Source organism: Amblyomma americanum, chromosome 3 (assembly GCF_052857255.1).
Source record: "Amblyomma americanum isolate KBUSLIRL-KWMA chromosome 3, ASM5285725v1, whole genome shotgun sequence".
Taxonomy (NCBI): Eukaryota; Metazoa; Arthropoda; class Arachnida; order Ixodida; family Ixodidae; genus Amblyomma; species Amblyomma americanum.
This window is the reverse complement of record NC_135499.1, coordinates 54,960,170-54,974,709: the sequence shown is the minus strand read 5'-3', so window position 1 is coordinate 54,974,709 and position 14,540 is coordinate 54,960,170. Positions and strand designations below refer to the sequence as shown.

The 14,540-nt window shown below is 45.2% G+C and overlaps 1 pseudogene; it reads right to left on the bottom strand.

Annotated features, from left to right (window-relative positions):
* Window positions 1–7,734: 7,734 nt before the first annotated feature.
* Window positions 7,735–14,540, bottom strand: part of LOC144123732 (uncharacterized) — a 29,855-nt pseudogene continuing 23,049 nt past the window's right edge.

Here is a 14,540-nt window from a genome sequence, read left to right as displayed (position 1 = left end):
ATGTATAATAGATTAGGGGTAATGAGCATAGATGAACATGGTTCCAGAAGTCTAGGTAGTGACTACAAACATATCAAGTTGAGTTCCAGAAGAGAAACCAAACTAAGACTGAAGCGAGATGAACAATCAGAGGGGAACTTTTACTCAGAAAAGCAATTGGAAGTAGTATCCAAACAAATTGAGAAAGTTATTTTTGAGAATAATGAAACACAATGCACTGATACCAAATTAACTCTATTACTTGAACTAGAGCTAGCTAAGGTGCGAGTCAAGCTAAAAGGGAAAAGACGTAAACCTAAGAGTTGATGGGATGAGGAGGTCAAGAAGGCGATAGAGAAACGTCAGGAAGCATCCCGGGAACAGAGATATTCCAAGAAAAGGGGGTAACCACAAGCTGAAGTAGAGAGAAAATGGGATACCTTCATAAAGTGTGCAAGAGAGGCATCCTATTTGATTAATGAGAAAATTAGAAGAGAGTGTGCACAATGGATGTCAAATGTAAATAAAAAGGATAGAAAGCAGCTCAAAAATTCTGAGAACATCTAAATAGAATGAGTAATAAGACTAGGCTAGAGCAAAGGTTTATTTTTACAGATAAAGGTATTCGACTAGAAGGGGATGAAGAAATGAAACACATAGGAACAAGGATGACAGAAAAGTTTAAAAGAAAGAAGTATTGCAATAATTTATCGAAGGAGGATAGACCGGTTACTGCAATTGCTTCACTTGAGCAAAGAGAGTGGGAAAGGGCACACAAGAAGGTTCCTAGTGGCGCGTCAAAAGGTGCAGGTGGTACTCCGATTATGTTAATAAAGAAGCTAGGACCAAAACCTAAGCAAACATTATTACGGGTAGTGAATAAAATGATAGTGGATGGCAATGTCCCCGATGAATGGCGATTGAGAAGAATGAACATGATATATGAGGGAAAGGGGGACAAAGCTGACGTAAATAACTACCGTCCCATAACAGTGACATCTGTGGTTTACCGGGTGTTGATGCAGATTATAAAGGACAGACTGCAGGCTTGGGTGGAGAACGAGGGGGTGCTAGGGGAGCTACAAAATGGGTTCCGGAAACAAAGAAGGTTGGAGGACAATCTGTTTTCATTGACGCAGTGTATTGAGATTGCTGAAAAGGAACACAGGCCCCTATGGCTAGCATGTCTGGATATTAGGGGAGCCTACGACAACGTTATTTAAGAAAATTCGTGGGACATACTGGACAAATTGGATGTGGAAGATGAAGCAATTAATCTTTTAAAAGATATATATAAAGGTAACAGAGTGCTTATAAAATGGGAAAAAAGTGTATCAGGGCCGATAGAAATACAGCGAAGGCTTAGGTAAGGATGTCCTCTGTCTCCTTTGTTGTTCATGTTGTATCTGCAAGGGTTAGAGACTAAACTAGAGAGGAGAGGACTAGGCTTCAACCTTTCTTTTTCTAGAAAGGGGAATGGATTCAACAGTCATTACCGGACTAATATACGCGGATGATATAGTGCTAATGGATGGCAACAAGGAATATTTGCACAAGTTGATAGATTTTTGTGGTACACAGGGAGATAGATTAGGTCTCGAGTTTAGTTTAGAGTTTAGAAATCTGCAGTCATGATATTTAATGATGAGGGCGGCGAGCATAGAATACAGGAGTTCACGCTATAAGTATTGGAGGAGTACAAGCGTCTTGAGGTGTGGATAAGTAACGGTGCTGAGTATCTGACAGAGGATGAAATATATGTAATGAATAAAGCTAGTAGGAATGCAGCTGTCATGAAAAAATAGGGCACTGTGGAATTACAATAGGTATAAAGTGGCAAGAGGGATCTGGAAAGGGGTGATGGTTCCTAGCCTGACTTTCGGTAATGAGGTCCGGTGCATGAGACCAGATGTTCAAGCAAGGTTATACCCCTGTCACACGGGACTTCTTCTCGGCCTTTGCCGTAAAGTTGTCTTATTGCACTAAAGGAGGAAAACCGAAAAGGAGCAGCGACGCTGCTACACGGCAAATCCAAAGGAGCTACAACGCGGCCTCCGTCAATGCCAAAAGTCACCGCTGTGTGTGAAGCGGCGCTAGTAACATTATGAAATTAAAGCAGACGGTAGCACTTCAGCTAAGAGTGCTTTCGTTTATGTTGGAAAAAGTAGCTATCACGATAATAAACGAGCGTTCTGACGGTGAGAAACGAATATTTTGAAGCAAAGTTTCTTTTTTTTTCATCGTTCTCGGTCCGACCACGGTAGGCGCACTTTTCCGTTCGGCTCCTCGTCGTGTTCCAGAAGCGTGCTTTGTTGCTTGTGTCTTTGTGCACACAAGCAAACTCAAAACACGCACACAACAAAGAGCAAACAAAGAAGAAACAGCAAAGCGAGATGCGCAAGCACGCGTTTGTCGATGCAGCTGCTGTAAAGCGTTCAAGTCCTTTCTTAGCAGTGTGGATGTCTTTAGTCATAGCCACCTCTACGGTTAAGTGCACTGTAACTCAAAATTAAACATTAAATAAGATAAATTAGATATTTTTTTACGGTTTCAAAACTAAAAATTGCGTCAATTTTTTATTCTTTGAGCTCGCTAGCTGCCGCTGCCGTCTGGGTTACTCCTTTAGGCAACTTTAAGGCCGCTTACGGCCGCCTTTATTGCTACGGACCTTTATCGCAAAGGTCTCGACGCTTTGCCGTGTAGATGCGCGTCACGCGCCTTTAGGGCAAAGGACCTTAATTTCTAAGGTCTTACAAGTGCCCGTGTGACAGGGGTATTAGAAATCAAACAACGTGGCATAGGGAGGCTAGCTTTGAGAGCACATGGTAATACACCAAATCAGGGGGTACAAGGTAATATCGGATGGCCGTCGTTCGAGAGCAGAGAAGCTAGCAGTAAGATAGCATTTGAGGAGCGATTGAGGAAAATGGGGGAAAAGCAGTGGGCTAGGAAAGTTTTCAGATGCCTGTATATAAGGAATGTTGATACGAAATGGAGAAAGCGGACTGGAAAATTGACAAGCAAATATCTGGACAGCAGTAGAGCGGCAAACCAGCAATTATCGTTTAAGGAAAACGTTAAATAAACAGAAAGAGCTCTGTAGAAAACAGGGATGCTGAAGAAATTGAAACTGGGAACGTACAGGATTTTAAGCAGTGAACTTCCAAAGAAAATATATATGATAATTGTAGGGGAAGCTCTTTGTTGTTTGAGGCCAGGACAGGAGTTTTGCGGACTAAGACATATAGAGTCATGTACCGCGAGATAGACACATTGTGCGTTGCGTATGGAGAGGAGGAGGAAACGGCTGAACACTTGATACTTTTCTATAAAGGGCTCCACCCTACAGTGGAAAGCAGTGGGCCTGATTTATACAAGGCATTGGGGCTTAAGGATAGTGAAGGGAAGGTAGATTTTAAGTGGGTGGAAGTAACCAAATGAAGGTTATCTGATTTGTGGCTAAAATTAAGACAAGAGTACAATTTCACGTCATGGCTCGCTGGCTTCAACCACTGCCTGATTTAAAGGGTTCAGCCGTATCCATCCATCCATCCATCCATCCATCCATCCATCCATCCATCCATCCATCCATCCATCCATCCATCCATCCATCCATCCATCCATCCATCCATCCATCCATCCATCCATCCATCCATCCATCCATCCATCCATCCATCCATCCATCCATCCATCCATCCATGCATCTATCCATCCATCCATCCATCCATCCACCCACCCACACATCTGTCCATCCATCCATCCATCCATCCATCCACCCACCCACCCACCCACCCACCCACCCACCCACCCACCCACCCACCCACCCACCCACCCACCCACCAAGGACATATCTACAACGGCAAAAGAGCGCAGGCTCATGTTGCGCAGCAATTCTGGGCCATAGATTCGCTGCCCGGAGTAATTTGAAAATGGGGAGCCTTCCTTTTATGAAAAAGCTGCAGTAGCGGCTAGTTCGGATGGACGAAGGAAAGCCCAGACTTTGCACAGAACTACGGGAAGCTGCATCTCTATATGTGCTTCCTGAGAAGTCAAAAAGAACCGTAATATCGGTGTTCCGTATAGCGGAGTGCGTCGACTTGGCCACCTGTCATACTCCGAAGACCAGCAATTGGCGGAAGAAACGCTGGATGTGGCGCAAATTTTAGGAAACCGGTAGCGGGTTCCCAGGAGAGCTCGTTTTTTGTTGGCTCTTCTGCAGCGGCCGGCAATTTCGTACTGCTGACGCCCGCCAGCCGTTCGCGCGAAGAGCGCTGGCCTGCACTCAACCCCTAGCCTGTGTGTTTGTTCCCTCAGCGGTAGTTTCTCCTTGTTGAACGAACTTTTCTGTCCTCGAGCTTGCCTTCAGAAACTTGAGAGCTGCTGTGCTGCGCTTAGTTTTCTGCTCAGCCTGTCGTTTCCTTACAGAAGCATATCCTGTATGCGCTGAAAGTGTTTCGTCGTAACTTTGCTCTTGCCGCATTATGGATTCCCTTAACGGGGCTGAGCGAAGGGCTGCTACGAATCAACCTCAGGTTGTTCCCGTATCTCGGGTTTGCTATGTTTTCCGTATGTCTAGCATCCTCTGCTTTAGTGCAGTTTTGGTAAGAAGAAGAAACTCGCACAAATTCTTGCCCAAAATGGCTCTCTCGTACCTTTAGCATGGGGTACAAAGCAAAAACTGTGCCCTAAACGAGAATCTTCAGTTCTTGAAGCACCCGTGGTCCACAATTTTTTTTTCGTTTTTAGGTAGCAATTGAGGAGTGGGAACGTAAGTGTTAGATATTCAGTGGCCATGAGCCTTTTGTAGGCTGTCCGCGCTGCCTATCGTTCCTCTCCTTGAGAAGATTCCTTCTTTCGAAAATTTTCTGTCGTTACGAGGATTTGTCGCTACTGCTATTGTGTTTAGCAGAAAAGCCTTTTGAGTGCACTGAAATTCCCGACGATAATATGCTTGGGTGATTGAAAGATAACCACAAAGTAGCATCATTACAAGAGTATCTAAAACAGTTTTAAGATGTCATTTATCCAAAATAATAACCACCCAAATTACGCTAAGAGCGTTCGCCATGCTTGATAGTTCCTATCTGAATAGCTATATATAGAGCAAAGCAAGCGTTAAGAAGTGCAGACGCTGTAAATTTTCTACTACTTTTAGATCTAGTGGCTGGAATGGTCCCGAACTTTTTTTTAGAAGCTAGCAGTCAACATTAAAGCAGCTGCAGCTAAAATAAACTGTAGGAATATGCCTGCAGTGATGTAATGCGTAATTTTGAGACAGTCTACATATTTGCTTATTACTGGCAGCGTGGAAACTGTCATTCTTTCCCTTGTTTCGTGACGCCCCTTCATGGGGCACTGCAGGAGAGTGCGTGATTGGTAATTGGTGAAGTCTTAGTCTTAATATCTGGATTCGCGAAGTCTTTCGCTCACCGCCTTCACACGCCAGGCTTGTTTTCGTAACGTATTGGTGTGCCTGTACTAACCTCCTCATAAGAATATTTTGTTGAAAACTCGACGGTTCTTGTAATGCGTCTTTTACTCTTAGCGCATTTTAATATTTTCTGTCGCTTTATTATAGGTGTGATTATTGTTTTAGCCAAGCACTTGGCAAGATTATTTTATATACCTTTTATACAAGAGTGCAGATATCTCACCTTTCTAGGATAAATCACATTTCTCTTCGATATCATATTTGATGTTTGATTTCAAACAACAATTAATGTTTTATATTTGATTTTTGATATCAAAGGTGCCCGAGTGCAGGTTTATAACACACACAAAATTTCTGGCTGTGACAAACAGAAAAGTTGAAGTGGCATGCTGTAGGTGTTATGTGACTTTAATTCGACATTTCTTTCAAGTATTTATACGGTAAATGAGTTGCTGCCATTACACGAAATACTGCTACCGCTAATAGCTGTAGCAGCTTCCAAAACTTCTATGTCTGTACTCTGCTGTGTAAATGCTGCTCAATGCGTCAATGCTGCTGTGTAAAGGGGAAGTCAGGATCCCTCAAACTGTTTATACAGCTTTTTTTCCTGGCTTTCTTCGCAACACTTTGGTGCAAAATAAACTTCAACTTCAATTTTATTAATGTGGAACGTGTGCTGAATCCATTAAGAAATAACTTGTACAGACAGCCACTTAAACCACTGAAGCTTTGTGCCACTTGCACACTTCTCGACGTGTGACATATATTGTGGCAGTGAGAATGGATGCAAACGCAGATATGGAGGGCAAAATGGCAAGGCACAGAAGCCTCTCTTCGCTGGAAATAGCTGCAAGTGCAAAAGATGGCACTCAGAGTCAGAGCTCAGTTTTAGTTCAATATGGCTGCCACGTTTGCAGACAATAGACCCCGAAGTAGTTGAACAGTAAATGGTCGCGATAGCGAGAGCATAAAAGCTCTCTCTTTCCAGCTGACAGCGATAATAAATTTCAATGGAACAATAGAAGTTAGCTTAGGTGATGGCCTGTACACTAGCCATTTATAAGAGAAAAAGTTTCCGAACTGAGAAATGAAAAAAAAAACTACTTGTGACACGTAACTGTACCTGCATAAATCAAAGCTCAGCGCATTTAAAACAAACCCTCTGTTCGCCTTTATATCGGTACCAAATCAACCCACCTCGTTGGCTTAGTGTTTTTAGCGGTCGGCTGCTGGCCAGAAGTTTGCAGGTTCGATCCCGGCCGCGATGAACTTATTTCAATGGCGGCAAAATACAAAAGCGCATGTGCGCTGTGCGATATTCGCGCGTTAAAAAAAACCGCAAGTCGTCTAAATAATCAGGAGCCGGCAATTACAGCGCCCCTCAAAGCTCCTGTTTCGGTTCGGGAGATTAAGCACTAATTCAAAGTACTACAACATGTTGCTAGCCCCCTCTCTTAACTGGAATTTGATGGCCCAGCGCTGTTGCTGCCTTACAACTTCGCCCTCAGGGCCAGTGTCTCGCTTGTTCGCCTCGCTTTATCGCTTTATCGCCGCGACCTGGCGACCGGTTCGTCCGTGGAGTGCAGTCCTGGGAGAGGCTCCCGTACACCCCGCTGCGCTCTTGAGGGCACCCATTCTGTTTCGAACAGCAGCCTGAAAGGGCTGACAGTTGAGTCTATGTATTTGTGTTTGTGCCACCGTAATGTTGGATGTTAAGCCTCCCAGGAGGATTGCCCAGACCACGTATGCCGGACAGGCAGAGAAACTAACATGACCCTCCTCAACGTCAATGTTGCTTTGCTCACAAACACACGTGTCGCATTTTCCAAAGCCAGGTAGGTCGTGCCACCTTAAAATTTCTATCTCGTTGCTTTTACTGCATCGTATTAAAGGGACACTGGGGACAACCTCAACGTGGCTACACTGGGGACAAACTGACCAAGAGGATACCTTAGGTAAAATAGCAACTTCTGGATGATGTAAAGAAAAGATTTTATTGATTTGTTGATTTATTGATTGATTGAATGGCTGGCTGGCTGGCTGGCTGGCTGGCTGGCTGGTTGGTTGGTTGGTTGGTTGGTTGGTTGGTTGGTTGGTTGGTTGGTTGGTTGGTTGGTTGGTTGGTTGGTTGGTTGGTTGGTTGGTTGGTTGGTTGGTTGGTTGGTTGGTTGGTTGTCTGGCTGGCTGGCTGGCAGGCTGGCTGGCTGGCTGGTGTTGGCTGGTGCTGGCTGGCTCGCTGGCTGGCTCGCTGGCTGGCTGGCTGGTGCTGGCTGGCTGGCTGGGGCTGGCTGGCTGGCTGGGGCTGGCTGGCTGGGGCTGGCAGGCTAGGGCTGGCCAGCTGGGGCTGGCAGGCTGGGGCTGGCAGGCTGGGGCTGGCGGGCTGGGGCTGGCGGGCTGGGGCTGGCGGGCTGGGGCTGGCGGGCTGGGGCTGGCGGGCTGGGGCTGGCGGGCTGGGGCTGGCGGGCTGGGGCTGGCGGGCTGGGGCAGGCAGGCTGGGGCAGGCAGGCTGGGGCTGGCAGGCTGGGGCTGGCAGGCTGGGGCTGGCGGGCTGGGGCTGGCGGGCTGGGGCTGGCGGGCTGGGGCTGGCGGGCTGGGGCTGGCTGGCTGGGGCTGGCTGGCTGGGGCTGGCAGGCTGGGGCTGGCAGGCTGGGGCTGGCAGGCTGGGGCTGGCAGGCTGGGGCTGGCAGGCTGGGGCTGGCAGGCTGGGGCTGGCAGGCTGGGGCTGGCAGGCTGGGGCTGGCAGGCTGGGGCTGGCAGGCTGGGGCTGGCAGGCTGGGGCTGGCAGGCTGGGGCTGGCAGGCTGGGGCTGGCAGGCTGGGGCTGGCAGGCTGGGGCTGGCAGGCTGGGGCTGGCAGGCCTCTCGCTGGCAGGCTGAGGCTGGCAGGCTGGCTGGTTGGTTCGTTGGTTGGTTAATTAATTTTATTTCGTTTCGTTTCATTTATTGAACCCTCACATAGACAAGAAAATGAGTATTACAAGAATTTTCTGCTATTTATACAATGTTATCCAGTCTGTTGCGAAAATGCTAGTTATCATTGATGTCGACGATTTCTGTAGGAAGGTGGTTCCATTCACGTGAAGCACGAGTCAGGAAGGAATTAAATGCTGATAAGGTGTTAAACATTGAAATTCCAACCTTGTGGCGATGATCTGTCCGGCTTGAAACGCAGTGGGGAAGAGCAATGAGTGCGTTTCGTAGAGTGGAATGACGATACAATTTATGAAAAAGACTGAGACGAATTATTTTTCGGTGGCAAGCTAAAGGCTGTAAAGGGAGGTAAGTTTTCATGCTGCTTACGCTTGTGTCACGATTAAGGTTAGATAAATAAAACGCGGTGTATTATTTTGGACTATCTCCAGTGAATTCATTAGTTCTTCATATTGAGGATCCTATACAGCAGCTGCATGTTCCAGTTCTTAACAAATCAGCGTTTTGAAAGCAATATTTTAAGAGAAGACGAGATTTTTGTAAATTTTCGGCGTACGTAGCCCAACAGCCGTTTAGCGTTGTTAATAATGTGCTCGATGTGGTGCGACCAGGAGAGGTCTGCAGAAATGTGGACGCCCAAGCATTTACATGCAGTGACAGATTCTAAGTGGACGTTATTTAAGTACTACCTGGAAGGACTGTTATCATGTCGGGATATTCACATAACGTTACATTTGTCAATATTTAGGTTCATGGTCCAATCACTGTACCAAGTATAAATATAGCTAAGATCGGTCTGAAGAAGGCTATCATCTTCGGGTGATGTTATGTAGCGAAAAACTACGCAGTCGTCAGCAAAGAAATGAATGTTAGATGCTACTGTGGAAGGAAGATCATTGATGTAAATGAGAAACAAAAGTATTCCAATGACTGACCCTTGAGGCACACCCGAGTAAACGTCACTGAAAGGGGGTGGTTTATGGTTGTTTAACGTCCCAAAGCGACTCAGGCTATTAGGGACGCTGTAGTGAAGGTCTCCGGAAATTTCGACCACCTGGGGTTCTTTAACGTGCACTGACATCGCACAGTACGCGGGCCTCTAGAATTTTGCCTCCATCGAAATTCGACCGCCGCGGCCGGGATCGAACCCGCGTCTTTCGGGTCAGCAGCCGAGCGCAATAACCACTGAGCCACCGCGGCGGCTACTGAAAGGTGAATCATAGTTGTTAGCGGAAACAAATTGTGATCGGTTATGAAGAAGGTATTCAATACACTTCACAACGTTATGATCAATGTTTAGTTGATTTATTTTAAAAAGTAATAAACGGTGGCATACCTTCTCTAAAGCTTTAGAAAAGTCGAGGAAAATGCAGTCTGCCTCTGATGCGCTGTCTAAAATAAGGGGGAGGTTGTTAGTAAAGCAGACAAATTGGCTTTCGCATGAAGAAGATTTTCGAAAGCCGTGCTGTGCGGGTTTAAAGAAAGAACTAGTCTCGAGAAAATTAACAAGGTTTGCGAAAATTACGTGTTCTAATAATTTGCAGCATGTGCTGGTCGACGACATGGGAAGATAATTTGCAGGCAACGTTTTAATTCCTCATTTGAAGTATGGCAACACCTTCCCGATTTTCCATTGTGTGGGCAATGGTGAGGTCTCATGAGATTGCTGAAAAATCTTTGTTAGTTTAATAGAAGTGAAGGCAAAGATTTTTTTAATTTGGCACTGATACAGTCGTAGCCGTGTGAAGAATGAAATTTTAAATCTTTAATAAGTTTAACAATTCCTGAGGAGTCAATATGTAAAGGAGGCATTACTAAATTACATAATTATACCGGTGGGTGGCACGAAGGTTGACGTCTGGATTATGAGAAAAATTCTTCACAAAGGTTTTGTTGGGGACCGAAGCACATGAATTGCTCGGTATGGAATCCCCTAACTCATCTATCAAAGTGAAGAAATTAGCAGTTGGCGGGTTGATAATGCGCCAGAATTTTCTAATGTTCGATGATAGCATAGATGATAAGGTGATAGGAAGAAATTTTTCTTTTACTTTTTTTAGTGCTGTTATGTAGGCATTAGCCGCTGCTTGATATGCATCCGAATGAGAGTTGTTGGTAGATAGTTAAGCGGTGTGATATCGCCGTTTGATATGGGCTGTGTACCATGGGGCCTGCCGGTTAAAAATGATGGTGCGGATAGGAGTGTACCCGTCAGTTAGTGAATTCTGGCAGCAAACATATCCCAGTTGGTTTGCGCAATTCGATCATGAAAATTCATGAAGTAAATGCTGATAATTTTTTATTAATGGCATCAAAGTTAGCTCTGTTATATTCGTGAATGGTATTTTTATTTTTGGCGTGTTTAGGACAAACCGTCTTAACGTTGAAAATCAGCATAGAGTGATCACTTATGCTGGGAAAATAAGTAATGGCGGAACCAATGTCGGGCCGTTTGGTTAGAATGAAATCCAAGATGTTGGCGGTATTAACGGCTGATCTGGTAGCTTGAGTGACTAATTGTGTAAGGGAAAAATGGAGCAAAAATATAGAAATGCGCTGGCATCGGGAGAAAAATGAGATACGGAATAAAAATGGGAATCCTACCTTATGTTATGAAAATTAGTCTCCTAGTAAAAACAATGTAGCTGAGGGAAATCTAGAGCTTATGTTAATTTCATCACAAAGGTCACTATTGAACGATCGCTGAGGAGACGGAGGACGATAACATACTCCTATTATAATTTTCTTGTGGTCAAGAGTAGACGAAGCCCAAAAAGTTTCTAAAACGCTGTTAGTATGGATGCAAGATGACGGTATGTTTTTCGATAGCGCTAAAAGAACGCCCCCTCCGCGTCTGTAAGTGCGGTCACATCGATATATTGCAAACTCGTTAGCGTTGGGACAGGCTTCGTTATCAAGTACCTGCGACGAGAGCCAAGTTTCATTAGTGCGATAATTTTCACAGAGCAAGTGTCGACTGCCGAAGAAAGAGCCGCTTGCTTATTTGAGATACTTCTGATGTTAGTGTACATAATGGATACGCCAATTGATGAGATAAGACCACTGCCCCTCACGCCCCCCTGGGGTGTTGAATGTGGCTCTGAATGAAATGCATGCTTAACGCGGTCGCCTTGTGGCGCAGCTTCTTCGACACAGTCTGCAGTTGCATTGTACATGTTGAATTGTACTTGAAGGATTTTTTGTTTGAAACTAACCTGTTGTACCAGAGATGACATTTGGGTGATCCTGGCTGACTGCTACCAAACTCGATAAGTTTCCTGCGGGCGAGTTGAGTGGAGGGCGAGAAATCTTCACTTACTGTAACTTTATGTTCATGGAAGTCGCTGTGATGTGATAGGCTTAGCTCTTTAATTTTGTAGTTGCTGAATTTAGCTATTATGGGTACGTTTTGTTTTTTTTTCAGCGCCAAGGGCGTCTAGACGTTGGGCACGCTGAATTGGGTTATTAGGAAGTGCGGCAACAACTTTGGTTAAAAGGGGGTTCGGTGTGGTTTCCGTATGTTCCCAAGTTTCTGCAGAGCCTGACAAGACATAGAAAAGTAAGTTGTGCCGTCGAGACCCGTCCGCAAGCTCGTCTAGTCGCGACTGTAATGTGCAACTTCGCGAAGTTTCAATGGACTCCTGCATGCACGCAGTGTCATGGCTGTAATTATCAAGAATTTTAGCCTTTTCTTCTAAATCGTGTAGGCGTTTCTGCAGATCAGTTAAATTGGTATCAATAGCTTTTTGTCCGGCATTGATGGATTTAATGTCAGCGACCAGATGAGCTTGCGTTTCCGAGCTCTCAATATAGCGCGCGTGTACATCCTTCAGAAATCGAAAGAGAACAGACATTTGTTCAACGGGGTTGTCAGGGAGGGATTCGAATTTTGAAAGTGATTTGGAGCGAGTAGTAGGGCCAGGGTTAGTTTGAACATCGCCGGCCCATAACAATGAAAGGCATTATAAAAGGAGTTGCACAGTGCATCACATAGCGCTTCCGGCCCGGGAGCAACAATAAGCAAACGTCATCGCTCTTTTTGTCGTACAAGGAAAATGTACACACCTGCGTCGGAGGAAAACAAAACTTAGACCACATGGTTCCTGCAGTGCTCCCGTGCCCGTTGCCCGTATGTTCCCGTCCCAGTGCTGATTGATTGATTTATTGATCGTTTTATATATTTACTTATTTATTTATTTACTTGTTGGTTAATTGATTGATTGATTGATTGATTTTATAAGCTAGAAAAGGTAGAAAAATAAATTACAGGTATTGCCGCCAACGCACCTTTTCCTCGGCCTAATACAAAGCCGTCAAAACATTTTTAAGGGCGATTCCTGAATCTAAGCCACACCGCCCATCACCGAACCGGCGATCACGGAATTCTTTTTATGATTGATATCACCAAAATAAAGCGAGCTGCGAGAAAACAATTCTGCATTATTTATTCCAATTCCCTCCTGAGCTGTTCGTCTTTTGCTCTCCGAGCAAACATATACGGAACCACAAGAAAGAAAGCAAAAATTTTTACTAAGAGTAAGATTTCGATGGAGTCTTCCTGAGTCCCTTCAAGGCCTCAGCGTTAGCCGGCTAATCTCGGGTCACAAGAATCAGCTAGGTGCTCCTGTTACTGTGTCGCACTAAAGTGCCAGTGTTAGCGGAATACAGTACAGGAATAGCGGTCAAGCTGAAATCATATATGTCACGCACTTACAACTACTAATAGCCTTTGCCCAAATGTATGTGGCATGGGCGCCCAGACTCTCATTTTGCCATGTCTCCACTCGCAGATCTTCAAGAACTCATGGAACGGCAACCGGGATAGCATTTTTCATCATAATGCTTCCCGCTTCGCATTCGCTAATATTTTATTAGTAAAGGTACTTCGCAAAAATCCGCGCTATTAACACATATGCGGAGTTGCGTCTATGTTTGCGCGTAATAAGTTTTCCATTTTTCCCATACGCTTTTGTGAATGGAATGCGGTGTCGAACAATGTCGAAGTTTTTGCGCACCTTTCGATTCAAATGCTTCTAACCCGGTGTTCTTCTTTCTGTCTACTTCATGGTAGCCGAACTACCTGCGTAAATATATTTCAGTACTCTGTTAATATGCTTCCGAAGCCATTTTCTCTGAAGAAGAAAATATTGATTTCGTAATGCTGTATTATTATACTTATTGCTTCCTGTTTCGTTAACCGCATGTGCGCTGATCTTCCCTCTACTGCTCAAGTTGATCGCATCTCTGGAGTATTACGGATTAATTACGATTTTTTTAGCATTCGTGAGATGGTGTAAAAACGCCTTTGTCCGACCGATGCTATCAAAATTCAGTCGGCGCTGGGAAAACCAACTCAAGTTGAGGCTAATTAGCAGTCGTGCCACTCTGCCAGCAGGCTCCTTTCCAGCGCTATCCACCACATGATATTTATGTGCCTGTGCAACGTGAAGGCAAAGCGAGCGAGCAGCGAGAACCGGCCGATAAATTGTGAGGCGCGCCACAGCGCACAGTTCCTTCTTGGCGTCTTTGTTTTCACCTAGTGAATGTGCGTTTTCCTCTGTCTAATTCGGGTCTCATTAGGTACGCACAACATGTCAGGCACGCGCCCAGCACAGCGCACGCCGTTAGGTTAGGATAGCAATCGGTTCGGTTATTTGCATAACTCGAGGGTGGTGCGAGAGGGAGTGCGTCTGAAAGCAACAGGGGTCGATTTACAGTGGACAGGCTTCCAGACAGCTTGCATATAGAGCCAAAAAGAAAGATTCTCTTTCTTTTTTGGTGTAGCTGAAATATATCTTCCGCGTAATATTAAACCTTTTCTTTCTTTTTTTTTTGCTTTCGTGAGCATACACGTTTTTAAAGTTTCAAGAATGCATGCTTGGTATTGATTTCATCCTCGTGATTGTGTGCGGTGGCATGACTCCTGCAAGCGCACGTGCAAACGCAGCCGGTGGCTATAGGCGCCGCACGTTAGCGCAGAGGCAGGAGGATGCGTGCCGCCTTTTATTTTACTTTTTGCTCCAACGATTTGAGGCCTCAGTCAAAGCTGGTATAAACATGTTTTGAGACATAAGTTACCGAGCGAGTCCGATAACTACGTTGTAGACATTTACTTCACGTAGACTGCAGGTATCTATAACACGGCTTCGAAAAATGAAGGCCATAAAAAAAAATTCCTCTACTGGCAGTAACATGCATTAG